Below are 12,455 nucleotides of genomic sequence, written 5' to 3' on the forward strand. Positions count from 1 at the left end.
AAGGGGATTATAATATTTTCCCGGAGAAGGCAATGGCACCCCACTCCAGTACTCTTGCCTGGAAAATCCCATGGACTGAGGAGCCTGGTAGGCTGCAGTCCAAGGGGTCTCGAAGAATCGGACACAACGGAACGACTTCACTTTCACTTTTAACTTTCATGCATTGCAGAAGGAAATGGCAACCCATTCCAGTGTTCTTGCCTGGAGAATCCCAGGGATGGGGGAGCCTGGTGGGCTGCCGTCTATGGAGTCGCACAGAGTCGGACATGACTGAAGCGACTTAGCAGTATAATATTTTCCAGCTTTGATGAAAGCTTCCCATTATTACAGACCAGTGTTTCTGGTGTAGATTAACAAGTGCTAAAATTATCCTTTAGCTCTCAGCACAGGTTCAGGTTTGAACTCTGTACAACAGCTTATAATTTGGCAATAGAAATGACATCACTGAAAGAAATGATCACGGACCACAAACAAAACATTAAATTATGTTCCTGAGGCAGTTTCTGAATTTTCAAATTTTAATGAGTCTTTAATTTGATTAAGATTATTAAACCTGCAGAGGCTTCATTACTAACATGTAACCAAAAATTCATTGTCAAACCTACAGTTTCCTCCAGATGAATCTAAATCATGAAGTTTCAAATGTGTCTGGGCTTTCTGCCATATGAAATAGGGCAGTAACTTGGTTAGTCTCTGTCATATGTTGGGGAAGGGAGGGAAATCGAGATAGAGATGAAAAAGCCATCTAAATGTCAAATTTGAAAATACATTGGCCAGAGTGAAAAGCATTCAGACAGAATAGATTTAGCTATGTGGTAAAGCTCATTTCAATATGTCAAAGACCTATAGAAAAGTTCAGGGCTAAAAACTATGGATAGATGTTCAGAGCCAAGAAGTGCCTGTTCGTGTAGATAGACTTTGAGCCATAAAAACCATACATTAATTACATTTAGATAACTTGAGGTTAACTGGAAAAAGAACTTGCTCGATCTGGAGTAAAAATCAACAAGTTATTTGAAAAAGAAAAACAATGAACAAAACTGCTCCCACTGAGTCAATAGCCTTAACCATTTTCCCTAAACTTTAAGAAAATCCTTAGACAGCAGTATCACCAAACAAATACCTATTTCCCTTTTTACATAAATAGTTAAGCAAATTCCAATTGACATAGGACTCAGATCTGTCTCCTAGTAGGTAAGCCCAGGGATAACCGTACTATTGAATAAACAGCTTAGAAATGGGTTAATGAAGTGTGGCCCCTGGTCCACCAGCATCAGCACTGCCTGGGAACTGATTAGAAATACGAATTCTAGGGCCTCACTCTGAATCGACTGAATCAGAAGCTTTGAGACAGGCCCAGAACTTGTGTTACACTGTCCTACAGACATACACTTAGAGATTGCAAAGGAAGGGTGCTTCTACCTCCATTCTCTTCTCTGAAACTGGTTGAAAAGAACAATAAGGAACAAAAAGAAGGAAATTCCATTTTAAATGATAATACCAAACCAAAAACTATGAGGAATACAGTGAGATTTGGATTCAACTGAGCATAATAGATGCATACCTTAACAGACCTCAGGCAGGGCATGGAATTCCACAAAGGAAGTAGACACAGCCTTAAGGCGCCTGACCCATGATTTCTTATTTGAAACAGTAAGCTGTGGAGAGTGACAAGAAACGCAAGACCACAAGAGGAATAAGATATAGAATAAAGGATGTGGAATAAAACCACATCCGTGTTTGCAACTAGTAGGGTGGTAATATAGCAAAGAGGGATGATGGGTGACGGTTGGATGCTGTTAAACACTGGTCAAGTATAATTAATGAACACAAACTCCCAAAACGTTGCTTCATTGCACAACACGCATACTGAATGGGGATATCCCTGAGGGAAGTAAGCAGAATTCTAATCCCTGGAAGAAATTTTAGAAAGAGGACTGAGACAACATAAACATAATGAAACTAAATGCTTCCCCCAGCTTACTTATCCAGCTTACTCCCCCAGCTCCTTCTCAGACTGGCGTTCAAGACACAGCTAGTCCTGAAAGAATGGCACCGTTTAAAGACGAGAAAAAAAATAACAGAAAGGAACTGGCATAAAACCAATACATATATAACAAGAAAAAAAAAAAAGTTTAAGTAAAAGAGATACACAAAAATCACATGTAACAATTATAGAAAAAAATAGATGACTTCTTCAAATACTTTTCCATGACATTAAAAAATTAAAGAAAATAGTCTTTAAAAAAAATAAAGTACTTAGAATAAAAGAGAAAGGCTTAAAGAAGATAAGCCAATAGAAGGATATTATAAATGAGCTGGCAGATTCAGCAAGGAAACAGTGACTTATCCAGATATAAAGACCACTTTAGAAGCAGAAATTTTCATAATAGATACCACCAAAAATATAGACCGACTTAGGGAGGTCAGTCTTAAGAAAATTAAGTAAAATGATTAAGAATAAAGAATTAAAATTCATTAGAAAAAATAATTTTAAAGAAATTAAAATAGATATGTAAGACAACTAAGATCCCACAAGTACATAAAATAATGTTCTCTATGAAGAAAAGAAACCAAATTAGAAAAAAATTAAAGTTGTATTAGAGGAAAAACATTCTCAGGTTGTGTTTATAAAGAATTACATTTTAATTTAGAGTAAAGAGTGCTAAATTAGCCTAAGAAAGGATTTCAGGATAGGAAATATATAGTCTATAATGAAGATCTACAATTCTGAACCTTTAAGCACCAGATAATACTATTATCAAAATGCATAAGGCAAAAACTGAAAAAAAAAATTAAAAAGACATAAATTAATAGCAATTTAAAGACATAAAAATAATCCTTGACAGGTGATAAAAAATAAGTACCAATATAGAAAAAAAACACTAAAATTAATAATGTGGATTTATATATATATATATACATGCATAGATATCAACAAGGTCTTCCCATATGGTGCAATTGGTAAAGAATCTGCCTGTCTTCCTCTGTCCATGGAATTTTCCAGGCAGGAATAGTGGAGTGGGTAGCCATTCCCTTCTTCAGGGGATTTTCTGGACCCTGGGATTGAACCCAGGTCTCCTGCATTGCAGGCAGATTCTTTGCATCTAAGCCACCAGGGAAGCCTCTGAGATCCTATAAATGTATATATTCAATACCTTTGTATGAGCACTGAGAAAGTTATGGAACAATAATATCCAACAAGAATATGAATTTGGAACAACTGGGAATAAAGACAATAAAAATAAATATTTAAGTACAAAAATAAAAAAGAATCTGCCTGTCAGGCAGGAGACACAAGAGTCCCAGGTTGGACAGAGAAGCTTGGCAGGCTACAGGCCATGGGGTCACAAAGAGTCAGACACAACTGAGTAAGCACACACGCATGCAAATATTAATAAAATTGAAGGAAGTAATTTTTAAGGAAACATGAAAAAGCTATTAAAGTTGGCAGTGTAATAGTCCCCAAAGAAAATCTCAGAAGTTCCCCAGTGTGAAATAGCATAAGCAATGTATAATAACCACATACATAATATTAGAAGTTTAAAATAAAAATTAATCTAAATTGAATAGCTTAAATGTATACAATGCTATATGTCAATTATATCTCAATTAATAATAAAATTAAGGCTGACACAAGCAGAAATGAAATATTTTCACACTTAGGCAAGAAACTGATATAGACAGATCAGGAGACTGAGACTTTGAGGATTCTTGTTCCAATACCCAAGGCAAGGCCACCAGGTTAAAGCCTTTAGGAAATAAGGTTACAAATAATAACATTTATATATGAAATTAATTGCTATCTTATGTACAAATAATAACTCCTTTGAAATATGAGTTAGGAAGTAGAAAATCTCATTTTCAATAGTAATTTTGTCAGGGTCTAGCTGGCAAAATATTGTCTTATCACATAATCAAATATAGAGAATAGAACAAATTGTGAAGGTATTAGAATAGATGAAAGAGCAAACAATGTTGCCTAAAAATCAGTAATAGCACAAAGCAGCTAAGGTCCCCAGGCTGGAAGGACAAAGGGAGGGAATGATGTTCTGAGAGTCCCAGACCAGGGTCCCACAAGGACACTGAAACTCTAACAGGACTGCCGAGTGGAAGCTAGGACTAAGGATATAGCTGGACCCACAGAAGATAATCAAGAAGCCACCAGGAGCAGACGGGTGGAGCAGGTTCTTCCCTGCTCTTTCCCTTCATTATCTTTCCTATGCCTCCCATTGGCCAAACTTAAATGGAAGCCAACTGGCAAAGTTTACATGGAGTCCTACCCTGTGAATGCAAATCCAGGGGAAGGGGAAGAAATGAATCTGAAAGCAAATAGACAAAAGACAAAGCAGAGTAACCAAAATATTTTTTTAATTAAGAAAAAGGGAAAATTAGCTCCATTTCCCACACTGCACTTAAAGGCCTTTAATAGGAAATATGTTATAGGATGAGACTTCCCTGGTGGCTCAAATGGTAAAGAGTCTGCCTACAGTGTGGGAGACCTGGGTTCTGGAGAAGGATATGGCAACCCACTCTAGTATTCTTGCATGGAGAGTTCCATGGACAGAGGAGCCCGGTGGGCTACAGTCCATGGGGTCACAAAGAGTTAAATACAACTGAGTGACTAACACATGTTATAGGCAATGCATGAGTTTATTTATTTTTAAATATGAAAAAGGCATATTACATAAATCATTGTATAAATGATATATAATAAAAAATGAGTTTCTTGGTTGCTTCATACCTGCAGAGGCCATTTAAGTTATTTTGCATATACTTGTAAAAATTTTTCATATATATATATAAATATATTTAAATGCCCACAAGCATAATATACATATTATTCTTCCTCTGGTTTCATTTTACACTGTAGATTGGAAAGCCTGTCATAATTCATTTTTTAAAGTCTCCGTTTGATGAAGAAATAAGCTGTTTCCAGGTTTTTGTTGTTATGGACAATATATTATAAAGGTGAAGGAATGCTGATAAAACTTCTTGGCTATTGTCTTTACATGTCTGGTATCTGAATTAATTCAGGAAGCATATGTTGGGCCAGGAGCAATATGGCTAAAAACAGAACCTCAATGGGATACAAGATTTAAAATTGTCACTGGAACACAGAGCTCATTTCATATATATCTCAAAGTCAATGTGCTTGTGAGTTATACCCATATGTATGGGTGTTTAGAGGGACATGCAGATGTAACCAGTATACACATCTTTACCCCCAAGGCAACAGCACATACCAATGTTCTTATGCTTCCAAAACTAAATAAAACCTGATCCTCTGTTTGGCCAGGCCAGTGCGCTTGCCTCTGAAATTTTTCAGGTTTTGGAAAGTTTGGTTGGATGAACTTGGACAAAGCCTTAATTTTTGTGGCCCTCAGTTTACTCATTATTAAAATGAGGGTATCTACTTGACTCCCCCAAAATGAAAAACTCTACTCTTCTATTATAGCTCTTGCTGTTATATTTTCAAGAGCAAAGAACAACAACAACAAATAAAACTCCTTTTTAAAAAAAAATAAGTTTCAGAGTTAAAGGGAAGAGATTTTGGGAACACATTCCTTAATATTTCAGGTTTTTTACATTGGTCTCTTTCTGTAATCCCTTTATTCTTCCTTTGATCCTTGTGAAGCACTGTAGGTTCTTTAAATGTCCTCCCAGAAAAGAAACTAAAAGAATAAAATATTGGAAAACAGGGCATGAGGCTGAATCTGATGGATAATACCAAAAATTTGATTTTTGGTTTTTGTAACTTTTCAAATTTTATATTGGAGTGTAGTTGATTAACAATATTTTATTAGTTTCAGGTGTACAGCAAAGTGATTCAGTTATACATGTATCTGTTCTTTTTCAAATTCTTTTCCCAATTAGGTTGTTAGAGAATACTGAGCAGAGTTCCCTGGGCTATAAATAGGTCCTTGCTGGTTATCTACTTTAAACATAGCAGTGTGTACATGTCAATCCCAAACTCTCTAGCTATCCCTCCCCTCCACCCCTTCTTCCTGGTAACCATAAGTTCATTTTCTGTGAGTCTGTTTCTTTTTGTAAATAAGTTCATTTGTATAATTACTTTTTAGATTCTGCATATAAGCAATATCATAAAATATTTCTTTTTTTTGACACATCACACTGAGTAAAATGGAGGTTTTCATATCATAAATTTGGACTGCTATTGCTTTTATTGTCTTCAAAAAGAATAAATTATAATGTGACCTTAAAATAAAAGTTCTATATGTAGTCAATAGCATTCGCATGACAGGCCATGTGAATAAGACAGTAGAAATTGCCAAATTTCAGAAAAGATCATAGAATTTTCAAAACTAAGAGTTTATTGAGGATACATAGATCCCAAGAGACTATCAGGAAAATTATGAACATTTGGCTTTTTAAAGATTTCAGACAGCTCTGAGGGAAGTTGTTTAATTCCCACTGACATGTAATCCAATTAATAATAAACCAAAAATTTAATCAAATAGGAAATTAAGATAAAATTCTGATATTTTTCAACACATCTCAAAGCTATTTTATCAGTTCTAATGGTAAAACTGCCTACATTACCAGCATGGCTGATGAAAAACAATGTTGTCATGCTATTAAACACCACTGCCAAAGGACAAAGGTAATCCTGAAGAATCTCTAGACTAGGAATGTGAAAAATGCAGACTCAACTTTGAGACACTGAAGAAAAGTGGTAATGTAGATTTGCTTTTAACAATAAAGTATTGTTGATTTAAAATTTGTGTCTACGTTACATACAGTGCTTTTCCTAGACACAGCACATTAAATAAGTATCTGCATTAAGGAAATATGATAGTTTAAATATGTTCCAATGATGTACTACTGAGTTAGAAAAGCTAGAAAACTACTGTAAGGATATAGAGAGGGCAATCCCAAAGAAGCAATTCATTAAATTAGCCCATTAGAGTCAGGAAAGTTTCCATATAATGTGATAAATTTTAAATAAATTTTGAAGAATAAGACATAAATGCCCAGTCACAAAGGAGGGAAAGGGCTTTTCAGGAGGAGAATGGTGGGTACAAAGGCACTGAGGCATGTTTGGTGGAAAAAAGGAAAATTTAGTGTTATTTCTGGAATGTAATATACATGGATAGTAAGAGCAAACCAGGCAGGAATGTAGGGGTGGGACCATAACGTACTGTAAAATTTGAGGTATGCTCAAACACCATGGTGTCTTTAATAACAAGAAAGCACGCTGAACTATAGAGCCATATGTTTTATCACAGCACATTAATGACCACATGCTAGAGAAGAAATTGGAAAAAAACCATCAGCTATGGCAATGACTCAAACATTCTCTATTCCAGTCTTCAGAATACCAGTATGCAAGATGATGCCAGAAGTATACTTTCTTTATATTAGAATAAGCTGAACCTCAGCTTTTCTGGCATCTAAAAAGCATTAGACTGTATGAAAATGAATGCCCAGTGGGGTAAAATGGTTTTGCTAAATCCATGTCTTGGAGAGTTCTACATCTTTACAATGGTTAATGGATGTGCACCCATGAAATATGTAGATAACACAGTCCTAGAGAATCCTAGGACTCTCAAAGTTTCAAGGTCCTTCAGTTTCTGAAACCACAAAGCAGCTTTGATTTCTTTTAGAATCTGTATAGTGTCTCTAAATATATTTCTCCCTTTCCCTACCCTACTGTTATATCCATTCTTATACATACGTATCCTGGTTTTGGCCCAATTCTGTGCTCGTACTATCTTCAACATGCTTTTTATCCAACCTGTTCATTTGAATTTTACCCATTTCTTCTCCCACAGTTCAAGCATTACTGAGCATGTATAAAAAGTAAGAAAGGTGTCAAATGGTATATGGGGTGAAAGGACTAATGCCGAAGCTGAAGTTGAAGCTCCAACAGTTTGGCCACCTGATGCAAAGAGCTGACTCATTGGAAAAGACCCTGATGCTGGGAAAGACTGAAGGCAGGAGGAGGAGGAGATGACAGAGGATCAGATGGTTGGATGGCATTACCAGCTCAATGGACATGAGTTTAAGCAAACTCTAGGAGATGGTGAAGGACAGGGAAGCCTGGCATGCTGCAGTCCATGGGATTGCAAAGAGTTGAACGTGACTGAGAGACAGAACAAAAGCCAATGTATATTGAACACCTAGAACATACCAATCACTAGGTAGAGTAGTTCAGTTCAGTTGCTCAGTCATTATCAGATAATTAATTTAGAGTCTAGACTCAGAGGTCTGTCATTTTGTCTGTTTTCTTCCTCTCCTAGCTCTACACTATGCTTTCACTGGATTTATTAATATCCTTATGTTTTCTTATTTCCTTTACAATTTTTTTTTCTTCAAACACTCCTTATCTCTCATGGAAACTCAGCATTCTCCCTGGTAATATCAAAGCCTTAAAAATACATATAAATAAGGAATAAAAACAGCATCATTACCATCATTATGAAAAGTTCTTCTGACTTGGTTTTTTTTACCTAACAAAAGGAGACATTTTTCAGGATCATTTCTCTAGTCCTTCTCAGACACTGGGTAAAAAATAATAAGAATTTTTGGTACAACAAAGAAAGAAAAGGCATCAAATCAAGAAGGAAGAAGTAAAATTGTCACTATTGGCAAATGCTATGATTTAATATATTAAAAAAGCACCCCAAAGATTCAACTGAAAAACTGTTGAAACTATTCAGTATAGTTTCAGGACACAAAATCAACATTCAGGAATCAACTGCTCTTCTGTACACTAAGAGTGAGACATGTGAAAAATAAAACTAGCCATTCACAGTAGCATCAAAAACAATAAAATACCTAAAAGTAAATTTAACCAAGGAAATGAGTGAAAACTACAGAATTTTGCTAGGAGAAATTGAAGAAGACACAAACAAAGGAAAAGACATCCTATGTTTATGAACCAGGAGAATTAATACTGTTAAAATGGCCGTAATATCCAAAGCCATCTATAGATTGAATGCAACATCATCAAGATACAGTGACACTGTTCACAGAAACAGGAAAAACAATCCTAAAATGTGTATGAAACCACAAAAGACTCCAAGTAACCAAAGAAATTCTGAGGGAAAAGAACAAAACCAGAGGTGTTACACCTCCTGATTTCAAACTGCCCTACCAAGCTATAGTAATAGAGACAGCACAGTATTGGCATAAAAATAGACCCATAAACTAATACAATTGTACAGAGAGCCCAGAATTAAACTCTCACAGCTGAGCCACCAGGAAAGCCCCTCGCACATTTGCAGCCAACTAATATTCAACAAGGTAGCCAAGAACACACAATGGGGAAACGTTGGTCTCTCCAGCTAATAGTGTTGGGAAACTGGATAGACTCAGAAGGATGCCTTACCCCATTCACAAAAATTAATTCAAAATGGTTCAAAGACTTAAACCTGACACTATAAAAATGGGCATTTTCTTTTAATATGACACCAAAAACATAAACAACAAAAGCAAAATCAACAAATGGGACCATGAAACGTAAAAGCTTCTCAATGGCACCCCACTCCAGTACTCTTGCCTGGAAAATCCCATGGATGGAGGAGCCTGGTGGCTGCCATCTATGGGGTCACACAGAGTCAGACACGACTGAAGTGACTTAGCATAGCATAGCAAAAGAAGCAAAGTGAAGGCAACCTACAAAATGGGAGAAAATTTTTCAAACCATATACATATCAGATAAAAGGTTAGTATCCAAAATGCATAAGAACCTTATAAAATTCAATAACAAAAACAGAGTTAAAATGGGCAAAGGAAATAGACATTTTTTCCAAAGACAAAATCCAAATAGGCAGCAGGTACATGAAAAGATGCTCAACATCACTAATTATTATGTATTGTATTGTTCAGTTGCTCAGTTGTGTCTGACTGTTTATGACTCCATGGACTGCAGACAGCAGGCTTCCCTGTCCTTCACCATCTCCCTGAGCTTGCTCAAATGCATGTCCATTGAGTTGGTATTGCCATCCAACCATCTCATCTTCTGTTGTCCCCTTCTCTTCATGCCTTCAATCTTTCCCAGCATCGGCATCTTTTCCAGTGAGTTGGTTCTTTACATCAGGTGGTCAAAGTATTGGAGAATCATTAGGGAAATGCAAAACTACAGTGAGAGATCACCTCACTCCAGTTAGAATGACTAACATCAAGAAGACAAGAGAAAAATCATAAAGGGGGAACACCTGTACACTGTTGGTGGAAATGTAAATTGGTTCAAGTACTGTGGAGAACAGTATGGAGATTTCTGAAAAAGTGAAAAATAGATATACCATATGATTCAGCCATTCCACTTCTGGGTATATACTCAAAGGAAATGAAAACAGTATTGTTAAGAAATATATGTCTTCCCACATCTATTGCAGCATTGTTCACAATAGTGTAGATATAGAAACAGTCTGAAAGCTCATCAATGATGAATGGATAAAAAAGATGCAAGATATATATATTTATATATATATATATATATATATATATATAATTCAGCCATGAGAAAGAAGAACATCCTGCCACTTAAAACAACAGGATGGACCTTAAAAATATTTTGCCAAACGAGATAAGTTAGTAGAGGAAGATAAATACTGTATGATTTCACCTGTGGTATCTAAAAAAGCCAGCCTCATAGGAACTTAGAATAAAATGGTGGTTATCAAAGGATGGTGGTGTGGGGAGATAGGACAAATGGTGTTTAAGGTTACAAAATTACAATGAGTAGTAAATAAGCCCTAGAAAAGTATAGTGAATATAAACAATATTGTATTATAAGCAAACCTAGAGACTAGAATTAAATTATTCCAATCATTAAAATGAAAGTTTAATTATATAACATGCTAGAGGTGGTAATTATCACTACAATGGCAATCATATTACTGTACATAAATGCATCAAATTAATATGCTGTATACCTTAAATTTTGGAGAATTAAATGGCAACCCACTTCAGTATTCTTGCCTGGAGAACCCCTGGACAGAGGAGACTGGCAGGTTGCAATCCCTGGGGTCGCAAAAGCATCAGACACAACTTAGTGACTAAGTGAGACGTGAAGACACTCAAATCATGATATAAATATTACACACCCAAGGCCAAGACAGTCATTAGCTCGTCGTTCAGGCTCCAAGTATTTTCCCTGCTAGGTAAACCAACAAGCCACGGAGATTCATTCAAATTATGAATCAGACCCCCAAATATTAAAACTAACATCAAAGATCAGCTGGTTAGGGTCAAGGGCTTATTGAATATCAACTCCTGCATATTGGATGATGAAATTGGGCTATCTCAGACTTCAGAAATGTGGTGAGTTAGGTCTTTAGAACACCAGTGTTTGTCAGACAGAATCTGTTTCAAGGATTTGATTGCAAAATTTTGTCAAAAACCAGAATGTAGTCCCTAGAGAATTATTAAATTCTGTTTATTCTAGAGTCACAGGAAAGCACATTTCAACAAAAAAATATTAGTGTTAATAAAAATCAGATAACAAATGGTTCTTTGGAGACTCTGGCGTGAACCATAAGAATTCACAGTATTTCTGCAACACATCAGCTGTTGAGACGTCCTGCCTTATTTTGGTCACTGTCATTATGATTCCTCCACTTTTCTGTATTCTTAAAGGCTGAAAGATAGCTATGAAAATTGTTCCAGCGAAAAACCCCAAACCAGTGAAATATAGAAATTGACTTGCAATTTAGGTCAAATTTGAAGGCTGTTGGGCAACAAAAAAGATAAAGCTGATAAAAGCAAGCATTGGAATGGAAGCAAAAATGAAAAGAAAGACATTTCCACACTCTCCACAGTCTCAAGAAATGAAAGCAGCTGAAATGAGAACAATTCTCCTTGCTTACCCTTCAGAGACAAAGCGGCAGGAAATTGTGAGATTCCTCCCAGAGCCCCACTTGCGAGGAAGCCCATTTAGCAAATGGTATGAGTTGTGGGATCTGTTGTTATTGGTTTTCTTCCCTGGGAACACAGCACACTGGGGATTCAGCTGTACCACAAAACAGTCTTCTAAACCCTCAGACTTGTCAAGCGCAGACTGAGAGCTACTCCTTATGGGTTTGCAAAGGGCCATAACTCTCCCTCTTGGCTCACTCATTCTTGGCACTATTGAATTGCTAGGAGGAAGCTTTTGAACCTATCAGTCAAGGTGTTCAGTGTTATGGGCCACCATTAACTCAGCTCCTAACATCTGTTCTGTGTTTTTGGTGCATGGGGAAACTGAAATCCTCAGAACAAAAGTGACAGGCAGGAACTAAGCCAGGAAGAATCTTCAGGGAGAGAAGCACCCAATATACTGCCTCCATCTTGCTATTTACCAAAATGAGGGCATTCTTTTCATTTTTGACGAAAGTCCCTCTAAACACCAAAAGGGAAAAAAAGAGACTCCAAATAACATACTATAAAAGAAGGATGAAGAAAACAATTTCCAAATGTATATATCTTAGGGGAGGTGGATTTTTTTA

This window comes from Bos javanicus, chromosome 1 (genome assembly GCF_032452875.1).
Source record: "Bos javanicus breed banteng chromosome 1, ARS-OSU_banteng_1.0, whole genome shotgun sequence".
NCBI lineage: Eukaryota > Metazoa > Chordata > Mammalia > Artiodactyla > Bovidae > Bos > Bos javanicus.